This window comes from Ixodes scapularis, unplaced genomic scaffold (assembly GCF_016920785.2).
Source record: "Ixodes scapularis isolate PalLabHiFi unplaced genomic scaffold, ASM1692078v2 PGA_scaffold13__105_contigs__length_92229423, whole genome shotgun sequence".
Taxonomy (NCBI): Eukaryota; Metazoa; Arthropoda; class Arachnida; order Ixodida; family Ixodidae; genus Ixodes; species Ixodes scapularis.
In genome coordinates this window covers 3,469,975-3,485,523 of record NW_024609839.1, presented here as the reverse complement: position 1 = coordinate 3,485,523, position 15,549 = coordinate 3,469,975, and positions in this window count along the sequence as shown.

The window sequence follows — 15,549 nt, the reverse complement described above, 5'->3', positions numbered from 1 at the left end:
TTCTTATATCTCTTGTATAATTCATATGTATATTGGACACAAGACATTTGTTATAAAAATAGCTTTTTCACTAGGGAGAATATTTTTCAATCCTTGAAAAATACTCTTTACGCATCTGCTGGTAACAAAAAAGAGTGGGCAGGTCAGAGGTCTCTGGGGCACAAGGAAGCGTGGTCGCCGCAGCATAAAGCACACGTCTTTTGTTTGACATTGTGAACATCACGCGACTAGTCTCAACCTGTCACGTGACAGGTCGTGCTTTCTTAGCTCATCGTACGCTTGTCACGCGCAACGGTCACAAGGTTGTTGCCACTAGGGCTCACACTTGGATACGTATCCAATAGGACCGAGCGACAGCGGATCCTCGTCGCCGCCGCTTGTCTCGTCGTTCGGAAAATCACTTGTATCCTGTTTACACTTTAGGGTAGACGAACTTACCGTCAGTTGAGCAGCGGTATAAAAATATGAAGCTGCTTCTTTTTTTCTTTTTTTTTTTAATCTGTAATTTTTTCGCGTCGAAAAAACGGTGCCGTTAGGCAGCAACATGTTACATGACGTACGATGTAGTTACCTCTAGGCGCCGTGTTCCAGGGAACTCTTGGCTCATTGCAGCTGTTTGAAACGATGTCATTGCCGTACTGTACGCACAACCCTGCCTCGTGCCTCTAGAAAACAACACGAAGAGTGAGCTTCAGCGGAAAGTCTTTATTTTGTCTAAAGCGTCACACAGCTACTTCGATAACATCAAATAAAAGGTTGAAGAATGTTTGTCAAAAGACACGTGGTGCTAGTCTTATATGTTGCTGCGTTCCGCGGTGTTTTGAGAATGCGAATACTCAAAATGAGCTCGCTGACCGATCAGCGGCGTGGCGGTGAACTCATATCTGTATTTCTCTTGAAACAGTGTTCTTTTTTTTACAGGAGAGCTGTTAAGGGCTAGTTTCCCCAGGGTCGTTTCCACCCCCCCCCCCCCCCAAAAGAAATGTCGACACAAAACTCTGGACAGCTAGCGCCTTCTATCAGCAACGGCAGCAACCAGACAATCGGCTTGCCGGCCTCGCTTATAGATGGCGAACACCTTTCCAGCCTTTCCACTCTGGTTTTCACCAGAGTGGAGTGGCTGAATTTCTGTAAGCGTCGTCCTAGATGTCGTCCTCGAGGTCGTCCTAGAAGTCTTCCTTGAGGCCGTCCTAGACGTTGTCTTCGAAATCGTCCTAGGCATCCTCCTTGAGGTGTCTAGATGACGTCCCTGAGGTCGTCCTCTAGGCGTCGTCCTCGAGGTCGTCTTAGAAGTCGTACTTGAGGTCGTCTGACCATAGTACAGCTTCGCTGGTCTTCCTACTTCACCACAGTGGAAAGGCTGGAAGTGTTTTTTCTAATCGGAGCTATCCTGTGCTGCGACGCGTCGTAGCCTACCTGCTTGAAAAATGAATACATTATCATAGAATGTAATTTTATTGCGCGCACTTCTTTGTATACTTTAACTCCCGGCTTTGACGCCTCGTCGCAGCGGTGGCGCTGCTGTCGGTACGGCTCATGCACAGACACTTCACTACACGCAAATCAGATTTCGGCGCAAGCGCAGTGCCCACAGCTGCTGTGGGAAAACGCGGGCGTGTTCGTGCTTAAAAAACACTACGAAGTTTTTTTTTTCTTTTTTTTTATTATTATATCATTTAGTTCACACTAAAAAAAAAGATTTTTTTAGTTCTGGAGTTAAGTTGGTGGCTATTGCGGACACTAGAATATGAAAGCGGAACATTTTAATTAGCTAGGTGATTAAGTACACTATTTTATTGTACTCTTTCGAGTTCTTTGTTTTGGGAAACCCTTATATTATGATAATTAAATTAGGGTGGCGATGCGCTCTAGTTGGTTCATGCTTAGAAGATTCGACAGCGCACAAGAAACGCAGACGATGTAGAAGGCGTACACGGGACAAGCGCTTACTCTCATCTGAAGTTTTTATTAAAAAGAATCACCGAAGAAAACAACAGCATTCCACACCAACATGGCCAATTCACCACGTGTCCAGATAACATATCTCTTTGATATGTAGAAGCACCGACGTTTAGCCTTCACAGTGCTCAGTACCTTCGTTTTGATCATGTAGGCCATTAACAATTCCCTGGTCATCTGATCTCCCCGTTAGCGTACTTGGTCTCTGCGGTCGACAGCTGGGATCATTTTCCGCTCCTTTGTGCATACTGTGGATGCCAGCCAGACTTCCAGCACGTCATAATTTCTGGAAGAAGGGAGATCAAATGAATAGGGAAATTTTAGAGGCCTACGCGATCAAAAAAAAAAGGCACTGGGCAATGTGTAAACCAAACACTGGTCTTTCAACATAGCAAAAAAGATCTGTTATCTCGACACGTGCTGAATTGGTCATGAAGGTGTGGAATGCTGTTGTTTTCTTCGGTGATTCCTTTTAATAAAAACTACAGTTGAGAGTAAGCGCTTGTCCCGTGTACACCTTCTACTTCGTGTTCGCTTCTTGTGCGCTGTGTGTAATCTTCTAATAACAAATAAATACTTTAAATAATGTGTACGAGTGCTGGCCACCTTGTCAATATCCGAAGTTCGTGACTGTTGTGACGAACTCCCTCGTAGAGTGGAAGTTCATTGTGTAAAACGCGCCCCGGTGGGGAGGCTTGCGGGAACGAGTGATCCGAACGACGAATGACGCATTGAAAGGAGCAATTTGTGGCAGCAGCCTGCCGTTCGAGGCACTCTCAACCCTGCTGCGTGAACTTCAAGCCATACGTCGAGAAAACTGACGGAGAGGAGGAGACAAGAGCGCACGGGGACGTCAGATTGCAGAGCTCTGGTCGGAATGACTACGCTTAGGATTAGGTAGGATTAGGTCACCACTGCACTCGACGAGCGCGTTAGAACGCGAAACGCCGGTGTCCGTCTTTCGGCTTTCGCCTTCGAACGCGTTCGACGAGTGCAGTAGAGACAAGCTTCGGGTCTACCCTCTAATCGTTCCAACCAGAGCTCGGCACTCTGACGTCACACCGCTGCGGTGGCGCTGCTGTCGGCGCATGGGCAGACGCTCCACATCACGCGAATTCGGTTCCTGCCATAGGAGGTGCCCTCCGACCATAGCAACAAGAGGGTAGTCATGCACTTTAATCCTAGCCGTGTAACGGGAGCCCACCTCCCGTTACTGTGCTGAGGGTGCAGTTGTAAACCGCCCTTTGGTGACGCTACAATTAGAGGAAGAGACAAAGATACAACGACGAAAGAAGTACTCAACACGTTTGGCATTGTCACTCCGGGGGACTAGTGTGCGAGAGAAGCGTCAATAGCACTTTGGAAAACAATAAAATCGAATTTTTGCTTGCGAAAGTCAGAGGTGGCCACGTGGTGATGTGGCGGCTATGCGGGTGATAGGGCGAGGGGTTTGACTCGTGTGCGACTGAGAGTGCATGTTTGGTTTCTTCTTTTCATTTTCGTGCTTCCTGTTGCAAGTAATAAAAACTTCAGCTGCGAGTCTGCGTTCGTTTTGTTTGCGTATTTCTTCTGTTCCGTCAGTAGTTTCGGGCTTTTTTCTACATTATTATTAACGTATACCAAATAGCCCTACTCAGCCACGTCACTTCAGTTGCTTTATAGACCGTTTTTGTATTACGGTTGCCACCTTAAAATATGACGTAAAGGGTTGAGCGACGGCAACTAAAGTAAATACCTAGTTTGATCATAACTGCAATAAAAGATATAGCCAGGAAAGAGGTAGAACTACTAGCAAGAACCCCTTGAATTCTATAGATGTTTTCTGTTTCCTCTCGTTCTCAATCACGTGGGTTCCATATCTCTTATACGGGACGAAAAAGTAATAAACGATTTCAACCTGGAATAGGCGAGAAAATATAGGTGAGGCGAAACAACAATGTGAGACATTCATGCATTTCTCGTAAACACCTTCCAGCGTCGTGGAGAAATCAAAACGATGCTTTTCCGCATAGCAGAAGTGACGACATTCAAGGTGGCTGCGCCCTTGTGGAAAAGGAGTCTACTTTGTTTAGCTTAAGTCCAGGCGCAGCCGAGGCTACGAGCTAATGGGACCAACCAAGCAGTGCCAAAAGCGCAAGTCACTGTACCTAATGTTTGTTTATGATTGGTTCAGAGATGATAGAACACGTTCAGAAACAAAACGACTACCATGATGGTGCCCTCTTCACGCTGTCTGGTTGGTCTCATGCGCTCTATAGCGTCCGCGGTGTCTGGACTTAAAGGGGTAGGGAAACGAAATTCCAGCGCTCATTTTCTAGCTTGAATGTATTGCATGTTCCACCCTAACCTCAAAAACACCAGACTTCTGTTGAAAGGCTCAAGAAAACTAATTTTAAAGCTAAATAAACGATCTTGCAATGTGCACCTGGTGGATGCATGCGGAGCCTATATTTGGGAGGTAGTCTAGAAACGTTGTTTAATCTGCTACGTAATCGTGACGCAGCAAATTCCTTCGGAGCAGTGCCGCTCTTTGGCATTTCAACATTTTCCCTCTTAGCTTTCCTCCTCAACTCACAAGTCGCGCATTGTACCAAACGGTTCAAGAAGACTGAAAGGAAGAACTCCCCTCTTTCTCAGACCCTCGTTTGTGCAACCGGACACAGCCACTCTCCCCCTAGAAGATTAGCCCGTCGCTCACACCTCGAGCAAAATTGCTTTCCCCACCCCGTTCAGCCCTAAGCTGACAGTGTTGTGGAAGCTCCGTGCTACTCGGGCCAGCCACACGCTCATCACCCCACGGGCACTTCAAACGGCTCGGTTGTAACGCACTGACGCTATTGACACCACCACAACGCTGACAACGCCACCAAGGGCAAAGCTCATAACCGCACCTGCTTTGCTACCCCACGAAGGCGTGAAATCTTTTCCTTCTGTTTTTGTTTGCGCCGGACATCCCATGACGCATCGCGCTCTCCGTTCGCTTCGAGTGCTTGCTCCAGTGCACCGTTTGGACCCACAAATATAGCCAGTCGTTCAAAATACAAACGTGCGATTATCAGTTACGGTTATTATCCGTCACGCTTTACTCATTTCCGAACGAAATCTGAATATTTCAATTTTGGTTTCCGTACCCCTTTAAGGTGAAACGAAGTATAGCATCTTCCAGTCGACGAATAAAGTGATGTGTGGTTCTTCCCCAACCCAGCTCCAGCAGAATTCAACATGGCAGCCACCACGAGAAACAAACGGTCTCTACCCAACGATTCGTTTACAATCCGCTCAATCAGGCCGGATGCCTATTGTCAACAGACAGCCGTTCACTCTAGTCTCCAGCCACGTACTCCACACATCCCGTATAGACCGTTTCTGGGTGACGGTTGCCATGCTGAAATGAAACGTAGTCGAATTGGCCGACAAAAACTACACTAAGCAGTTTCAGCGTAACTAGAATAAGAAAGTATCGCCATGAGAAAAGTAGAACTATTGGAACGAACCCCTTGATTGGTATAAGGTTTAAAAGCGCAAACAGACAGGGACAATAGAAAATAACACAAAGGACAGGGACGAGGCGCTACTCTCAACTGATTTTATTGCAAGACCGTTCATCGCTTTTATAGACAACTCATCCACCGTTTACATTTCAAACAACGCCAACAGCCAATAAAACACCTTACAAACACCCATCGAGATAGGTCACTTCTTTACCTAGTAGGCTAACAGATGGCGCGCTGGTGCACTTGTCATTCTTCTTTTTAATAAAGAAAGCCTCTATAATCTCCCGCTCTGTTTTTTCTTTCGCTTTTTTTAAGAACGTTGTTGACTCCACAATCGGCTCGCAACCACAACGCTCGCAATGCTCCGAAAGATGACCCCCCGAATTGTTGCGTACAGATAGTTTGTGCTCTCTTGCCCTGTCATTGAAACAGCGTCCTGTTTGTCCTATATAACTTTTTTCGCAACCAAGCGGTATTTCATAGATGACGTTAGTAACACAGTCAGTATATTGGCTTGCATGCTTCTTGGAGTACAGAACTTTCTTTTTTCTAGTCATCATCGGACAAATCTTAGCCAGTTTGCAAGACGCAGAAAAAAAATGTTAACATTGTATCTGCTGGCAATGTTTTTTTATGTTTTTTGAAACTTTGTGCATGTGTGGAATGACATGCACTCTTTCTTTTGTCTTTTTTTGTGATACTGCCATTCTTTTGGTTCTTTTGTTTGATTTTTTGAGGCAGGCTTTCACACACACTAGAAATCAGCCATGAAGAGAACCCTGCATTCCGTAGCTGTTTAATGTGTATATCAAAGCTAGTCGACTTTTGGTGATTACAACTTTTTGCAAAAACTGCCTGGAGGGAGGTTATAGCGATTCCTTTCTTAATGAGCTTAGACTGAGCACTGCCAAATGACACTAGGCTTTTCTTTGACCGCGGTTGATACATCCAACAAAAATGGTCTCCAGAAAAATTTATCATGAGATCTAAGAATTGGATGCGCTTGTCATCTGGCATCTCCCAAGTGAACTTCAGACCTCCTGATGCCTCTGTGAAGGCTCTGACAACTTTCACAACAACTTCATCCTAATTAGTAGCAATATTTAAAATTACAAGGAAGTCGTCAACATACCTAAACGCCTTTACTATATGTAATTGCGCGAGACCTTCAAAGATCCGTTTGTCCAACGATGCTAAAAAAGAAATGTCACATAAAACAGGGGCAACGGACGAACCAATAAAAACACCAGATTTTTGTATAAAAAACTGCCCACTGACGTTAACAGCAGTAGAACCCAGATAAAATTCTAAAAGCTCTTAAAAATGTTCACTACTGATACCTGCAGAATTCTGAAACACTACCGTCCCAGATTCAGTGATCCTGTTCCTCACAGCGTTCATTAATCCTTCGTGCGGAACAGAATAGTAAGGTCTTCAACATCAAATGAAAAAGCTGTAACTGCATTCTGTATCCCTCTCTTTAATTCTTGGACGACTTCATCTGAGCTTCGTTCCAGAAAAGGATCATCTACTGCAAGGGTGTTAAGGTGGCGTTGTAGGTATCTGCTCACTTGTGCCTGCCAGGTGGATCTCTCAGATACAATGGCTCTTAAGGGGCAGTCGGGCTTATGTGTTTTTCCAGTGAAAAACACCTCCAAAAATCTACTTTCGGCTTTGTTAGCTGCCTTACTCAGTCCATCCAAGCTCAAGTCTTTCAGCATCTTCAGCGCCGCGGATTTCTGTTGCTTCGGTAAAAACTTTACTGTCTTAAAATTCTTTTCAATGGCAACTAGTGCCTTTTTCTGAAACATCCCTTCTGGCATCACTACAAACCCACCTTCCTTATCGGCTTCCACAAGTGCTAATTCTCTTTGTTTCAAAACACTCACGATTTTCCCCAAAGGGGGCTTCGCCTTAGACATATGACTTGTAGTGCCTCTCAAGCAGTCCACACCATCACCAATGGCTCTCTCTCGGTCTTGTTCGTTGACCCAATCAGCAACCTTGTGAACCATGACTAGAAGCTCTTGTCGAGTAGAGGAAGGCTCGAAGCTGTGCTTGGGACCTTTCTCCAAGATGTCTTTGACCTCTGTTGGAATGGTGGCGTCCCCCAGCAGGGTGACGTTGTCCGTAGCCCTCGCTGCAAACTTCCTCTTGGGTGGAAGAATGTGCAAAATTCTGAAGTCTGAATATTGGAGACAGGTTCGGCTTTATCTTGACTGGCTACGTGTCGTCGAGCAAGAAGGGAAGGAACACCAAGATAACCTTCGGTTTGCCGAGTACAAGAAATTAGCATCCCAAACTACGGAGTTCCTGTGGCAGCGAGCTCGGCTAAATCTTCCACCCAAGAGGAAGTTTACAGCGAGGGCTACGGACAGCGTCACCCTGCTGGGGGACGCCACCATTCCAACAGAGGTCAAAGACATATTGGAGAAAGGTCCCAAGCACAGCTTCGAGCCTTCCTCTACTCGACATGAGCTTCTAGCCATGGTTCACAAGGTTGCTGATCGGGTCAACAAACAAGACCGAGAGAGAGCCATTGGTGATGGTGTGGACTGCTTGAGAGGCACTACAAGTCATATGTCTAAGGCGAAGCCCCCTTTTGGGAAAATCGTGAGTGTTTTGCAACAAAGAGAATTAGCACTTGTGGAAGCCGATAAGGAAGGTGGGTTTGTAGTGATGCCAGAAGGAATGTTTCTGAAAAAGGCACTAGTTGCTATTGAAAGGAATTTTAAGACAGTAAAGTTTTTACCGAAGCAACAGAAATCCGCGGCGCTGAAGATGCTGAAACACTTGAACTTGGATGGGCTGAGTAAGGCAGCTAACAAAGCCGAAAGTGTATTTTTGGAGGTGTTTTTCACTGGAAAAACACATAAGCCCGACTGCCCCTTAAGAGCCATTGTATCTGAGAAATCCACCTGGCAGGCACAAGTGAGCAGATACCTACAACGCCACCTTAACACCCTTGCAGTAGATGATCCTTTTCTGGTACGAAGCTCAGATGAAGTCGTCCAAGAATTAAAGAGAGGGATACAGAATGCAGTCACGGCTTTTTCAGTTGATGTTCAAGACTTGATATATTCTGTTCCGCGCGAAGGATTAATGAACGCTGTGAGGAACAGGATCACTGAATGGGGGGAGGTGGTGTTTCAGAATTCTGCAGGTATCAGCAGTGAACATTTTTTAGAGCTTTTAGAATTTTATCTGGGTATTACTGCTGTTAACGTCAGTGGGCAGTTTTTTATACAAAAATCTGGTGATTTTATTGGTTCGTCCGATGCCCCTGTTTTATCTGACATTTTTTTAGCATCGTTGGACAAGCGGATCTTTGAAGGTCTCGCGCAATTACATATACGATTTCCTTGTAATTTTAAATACTGAAACTAATTTGGATGAAGTTGTTGTGAAAGTTGCTAGAGCCTTCACTGAGGCATCAGGAGGTCTGAAGTTCACTTGGGAGATGCCAGATGACAAGCGCATCCAATTCTTAGATCTTATGATAAATTTTTCTGGAGACCATTTTTGTTGGATGTATAAACCGCGGTCAAAGAAAAGCCTAGTGTCATTCGACAGTGCTCAGTCTAAGCTCATTAAAGGAGCAATGCAACAATTTTTGTACTTTGCGCAAATACCGCTTAAAACGGATCCCTGACGTTAATGACCTATGAAACACGCGTTCGTTTTTCACCCCACGCAATAGAAGTCCCAGAAAAAAATTAAAGAAAAACGAGCAGCGTTCACCCCCTCAACTCGCAGCCAGAACAAGCGGCCACGTGATCTGGAGCCGATTGTATGCCGCCAGTGTTGATCATAGCCACGCGCTGGGGTTGGAAAAGGGCAGGACACGCGCTGAGTTCCAGACATTGGTATGGCTCGGCTGTTGTCGTAGTTGCAGCGATTGGACACGGGTCACTACCCGAATGCTTCTCGAGCTAGCAATTGTCACGAGCACAAGTCGAGTGCCCACGCAATGCTCGGGTCCAATATATGAACCGCATTCAAATATCGTCACTTGGGTGTACTGCAATCCCCGAGTTACGTCATCAAATTTTGCAAAGGAGAGATTGAATGAAAATGATCGCTTTTGTCCTTGAAATTACACCGCAACAAAGGAGTTTCTTGGCCAATGGCGTTGCGTGTGAGTATCCTTGAGTCCCAGGTGTGCCAGTAAGCTCGTGTAGAAAGAAAAACATTCCAATTGAATATCCTTGCACAGCTCCTTTAAGAGGGGAATCGCTATAACCTGCCTCCAGGCAGCTTTTGCAAAAAGTTGTAATCACCAAATGTCGACTAGCTTTGATATACAGATTAAACGGCTACGCAATGCAGGGTTCCCTTCATGGCTGATTTCTAGTGTGTGTGAAAGCCTGTTTCAAAAAATCAAACAAAAGAACCAACAGAAAGGCAGTATCACAAAAAAGACAAAAGAAAGAGTGCATGTCATTCCATACATGCACAGAGTTTCACACAACATAAAAAAGATTGCCAGCAGATACAATGTTAACATTGTTTTTTCTGCGCCCTGCAAGCTGGCTAAGATTTGTCCGATGATGACTAGAAAAAAGAAAGTTCTGTACCCCAAGAAGCATGCAAGCCAATATACTGACTGTGTTACAAACGTCATCTATGAAATGCCGCTTAGTTGCGGGAAAGTTTATATAGGACAAACAGGACGCTGTTTCAATGACAGGGCAAGAGAGCACAAACTATCTGTACGCAACAAATCGGGGGGTCATCTGTCGGAGCATGGCAAGCGTTGTGGTTGCGAGCCGATTGTGGAGTCAACAACGTTCTTGAAAAAAGCGAAAGAAAAAACAGAGCGGGAGATTATAGAGGCTTTCTTTATTAAAAAGAAGAATTACAAGTGCATCAGTGCGCCATCTGTTAGCCTACTAGGTAAAGAAGTGACCTATCTCGATGGGTGTTTGTAAGGTGTTTTATTGGCTGTTGGCGTTGTTTGAAATGTCAACGGTGGATGAGTTGTCTATAAAAGCGATGAACGGTCTTGCAATAAAATCAGTTGAGGGTAGCGCCTCGTCCCTGTCGTTTGTGTTATTTTCTATTGTCCCTGTATGTTTGCGCTTTTAAAACTTATACCTACCATGGACCAACTAGCCCAAACCAAAGTCCCTTGAATGCACCTTTTTCCAGTAAGCTTCTGTGCATTCGTACACCCCCTCCCCTGGCTTTGCTTCCCGCTGTCGCTATTTTCGCAGGGCAAAGTTCCGGTCGAACAACACATTCAGCACCTATCCTAGCACGTATTTCGTCTTTTTTTGGCGATTTTTCGTTTGAGTATACGCTAGTATGGGGCATAAAAGGCAACCAAGATCAATGCAAGGGCACTCTGGCAATGTATTCTGACGGGCAGAGGCCAGTTGGGCTGCACTTCCTTTGTGACAGCTTTCTACAGAACGCCGTTCCAAGGAACGCTTTCTTTTTAGGACGAACAAAGAAACGCCACCGTTCCATTTTGCATCGGTGAAACTGAAACGGGTACTGGTTATATTTTTACTAAAACGGAAAAAGGTCGGCGTTCTTTTTTTCGTCCAGTGGGGTAATCTTTTATTTATTTCTAAAAGGAAAATTATAAAAAAAACTCTAGGAACAATATTATTCCGAAGAGCAGGAACTCGTTAATTTTTTGTTACTTACCTTAGGGTTTATTTTGTGGGATTCTCTCTTGGTAACAGTTAGGTACAAGAGAGCTAGTGGACGTTGATACTTTTTTTTCAGTGCCCGAGACAGGTACAAAAGAAAAACTTTTATTTATTTATTTATTTATTTATTTATTTTTACATATTCCCAGGGTCCTGAGGCGTTACAGAGCGGAGTGGGTGAAAACAAAACAACAACAGCAAACTGTAATAGAAGACGTGATAGCTCACGGGTCACCTTCGCAAAAATAATTAGTAACAACACTTTTAAACACATCTAACGAGGGTAATAATATTAATGACGCCGGAAGGTGCTTACACTCTGATGATGTCCTAGGAATGAAAGAATCGTGATAGGCTGAGGTTCAAGAATGAGGAACGCCGACTTTGTACTGATGATTAATGCGTGCAGAAACATAAGGTGGGACGAGGATGAGCTTCTCTTTAAGAATGGGGTTAGAATTGTATATTTTTTAGAAAAGACATTAACGAGAACACTTACGGTGCAAAGAAAGCAGTGGCAAGGAGAGAAGAGATTTCATGGATGATACACTAGCTGTCTGGTGATAATTATTAAGTATGAAACGAGCGCCGCGGTTCTGAACTGACTCGAGATGAGAAGTGAGCGTCGTCTGACCAGGGTCCCAGATTGAAGCTGCATACTCTAATTTTGAGAGAACCAAAGATTTGAATAACATTAGTTTGAGAGAAACTGGCGCTAGAGAAAAGTTACGTTTTAGGTAGCCTAACATAGAATTGGCATTAGCAATGATGTGGTTAATATGAATATGAAAGGAGAGGTTAGAAGTAATAAGCACATCGAGGTATTTATAAAAAGTCTCACTTTCTAAAGAAACGCTATCAAGATGATAGATAAAAGGCGAAGTGTTACGGCGAGACACTTTCATTGTTTTACATTTTTTAGTGTTAAGCGTCATGGACCACAGCTTGCACCAATCAAGAACAGCATTTAAGTCGTTTTGAAGGAGAGAGTTAGAATCATTAGTAATCTTACGATAAATAACGCAGTCATCCGGGAACAAACTAAGCGATGATAAGACACACAACGGCAAGTCATTGATGTAAATGAGGAATAACAAGGGACCTAGCACGGAGCCTTGAGGGACACCAGAAGTAACAGAAGACGCTGAAGGATTAGAGTTATTTACATGAACAAACTGAGAACGATTAGTAAGAAAACATTCAATCCAAGTTAATATCTGAGGGTCAGGGTTGAGTTTGCTAAGCTTGAAGAGTAGTAGTTGGTGAGAAACTTTATCAAATGCTTTGCAGAAATCAAGAAAAATACAGTCAACCTGGGATGCATGATTGAGTAATGAAAATAAATCGTTAGTAAAGGCGAGAAGCTGTGTTTCACAAGAAAGAAATTTACGAAAGCCATTCTGTGAGGACGAGAAAAAAGAGGTGGATACCAGATATTTAAGAAGATGTGAATAAATCATATGCTCTAACATTCCACAAGGAACACTGGTTATGGAAATGGGTCTATAATTGTCGGGGCAGTGTTTGTCGCCTGATTTATGAAGTGGAACCACCTTTCCAGTTTTCCAATCTTCTGGAAGGACACCAGTAAGAATAGATTGCTCAAAAATCTTAGTAAGAAAAATTGTACTGTAGATTTTAGTATTCTTTAGAAACTTAGTGTTAATATTATCAATACCACATGATGAAGAGACTTTGAGGTTGTCAATCAGGCTAGCAATCCCATCAAAATCAAACACAAGCGGGTCCATAGGAAAGAAATCATAATTAGGGTAAGTAACAACGGAACAGCTTACATCCCTCGAAAACAAATGTACAAACACCTCATTGAGGACTTTTGCAGAGTCATCGTTAGACATAACAATGCCATCAGTGTCATAAAGCAAAATAACCTTGTATTTCTTGCCATTAATAACGCTCCATAACATTTTGATACTAGTTGATAACAGACGGGGCAAGGTTTGGCTGAAGAAAGTTTGTTTAGCGTACTGAATTGCATTTCTGTATAAATTTTCTGCGTTGTGGTAAACCGTCCAGCGCTCAACAGTGTCTGCACGCTTAGCAATGCGGAACAGGCGTTTCTTTTTATTTGAAAGTATTTTCAAGGCACTATTAAACCATGGGGACGTGGAGCTATTAGTAAGAAAGCGACGTGGGACGAAATAATTGATAAGGGAATTGACTTTATTTTTGAACATTGTCCAATTAACCTCGACAGAGCGTTAAGAAAATTGCATAGGAAAAAGTCAAGGAATTGCGTCAACTCGCTGTTTATAGCCTCAAAATCAGCTCTGCCATAATCAAGAAAAGAGTTTTTCTTCGCTTTTGTAAAGGCAGATACAGGAGCGCTAAGGTGAAAGTGAAGTAAACAGTGATCGGTGATGGCAGGTAAATATGTAAGACAGGATGCAAGATCAGGCGCAGTAGAAAGAATAAGGTCCAGTACGTTCTCAGAAGTTGCCGTAACGCGAGTCGGCCTAGTAATTATCAGCGTTAACAAAAAATCGGAGCAGAGACTCAAAAACTCAGAACACGCGGCAGAATTTGAAGATATGGTAGGATATAGACCAGACCTGTCAATGCCGGGGAGATTAAAATCGCCCCAAAAAAGCAAAGGCAAGGCTGGAAACCTTGTACGAATTGTATTCAGAGCATCGTGTAAATCTATAAAAAGTTTGCTGTGGCATTGGGAGGACGGTAGCACGCGCACAAAATAACCTGTTTATGCAAGCGCACGCCAATAAACTCAAGAGATGTAACAATGTTGACAAGACAAGACTCAATGCTATTATTTACCGCGATTATGACACTACCACCACGCCTAGATCGCATCGATAAAAAGAGAAACGTTTCTCGCAACAAAAAAATTCGCTGTCACGTACAACACTAGATAGCCAAGTTTAAGTGAGTACAACAATGTCGGCGAGTGAAGAATCGATGGCTGAAGACAAGTCATCACGATTGCGAAGAACACTTCGAATGTTGGTGAAAAGCACTGAACAATAAGGACTAGAGTTGTTCCGTATCAGGTTATGTTATTGTGATGACGTTGACAAACCAACCACAGGGTCAGCATTAACACGAATGGAACTCGAGCTCGGCCTGATATAATCGCGGACCTCACAAACGGCATCGCTGCCCGCGCAGTAAGAAAAACATTTGTCGTCAAAGAACACTTTGTTGTAGCGTAGACTAAAATACTATGTATGAGCCTTAGCGAATTCGAGCAGCTTTCTTCTTCCAAGACGAGTGGCAGGGGAAAAATCCTCTGCGACGGAAGTGGCACTACCGAGCAGTTTGCCTCTCGTGGAAAAAACATGGTCTTTCTTTTTGAATAATGAGAATTTCACTAAAACTTGCCGACAGTTAAAAATACGACCGAGTCTATGTGCACGAATGATACCCTCCAGGGGGAACGATGACCTTCATTTCGTTTGCAATGACGTCACGCACTTTGGTTTCAGATACAGCCCAGGTTTCAGAGTTTGAGTCGGGAACACCGTGAAATATTAGATTCTCTCTTCGAGACCTGTCCTCAAATTCATCAAGACGTGATCGCAGACTGGCGTTCTCGCGTGACATAAAGGTTACAGTTTCTTTTACATCTGCCAACTCACGCTCCGAAATGTCCAAACTGGCTGTCTTCCACAATACTAAGCCTCCCTTGAATATCGGTTATCATTAGTTCAATTGACGTTTGCCCAGTCTTAATAGCTTGAATATCCTCCATGATTCGGGTCTGTCCAGCTTCCCAATTTGCCTGACGAGCGTTTAAGCCTCTCAGTAAAACAAGCATCTCACTCATTTCTTTTGTCTGAACTTCTTTGTTATCTGGGCCAAGATTAAGTTCAATATCACGAGACAGGAGAAGCTTCAGACACGAAATACATTCGCAAGAACATGAAAACATCACTTGTGGGCATCGGGACACCAGTAGACAGAGGTTGTTGGACTTCTTACAATGCAAAGAGGGAAACGGACCAACCTGTACGAAGAAAAAGTGAAAGTCGTTTACCACTCCCTGTAACGCCGAATTGGAGCGCAGCTCTTGAGGAGGAGGAGGGGAGGGTACTGAGGGCCACGTGTTCTCGGGGGGGGGGGGGTCACGTGACCCCCCCCCCGAGGGCACGTGACCTTGGTGGGGTCACGTGAGGGCAAACATGTGCCCCCTCAGAGGTCACGTGACCTCGGGAGGGGGTCACGTGACCTCGGGGTGTCACGTGACCAAAATTTTTCCGCTAGATTTAGCGGGGACATTTTTTCCGGTAGATTAGTGGGGAAAGTTTTCCGCTAGATTTAGCGGGGAAGTTTTTTCCGCTAGATTTAGCGGGGAATTTTTTTCCGCTAGATTTAGCGGGGAAATTTTTCCGCTAGATTTAGCGGGGAAATTTTTTCCGCTAGATTTAGCGGGGAAATTTTTTCTGATTTAGCGGGGA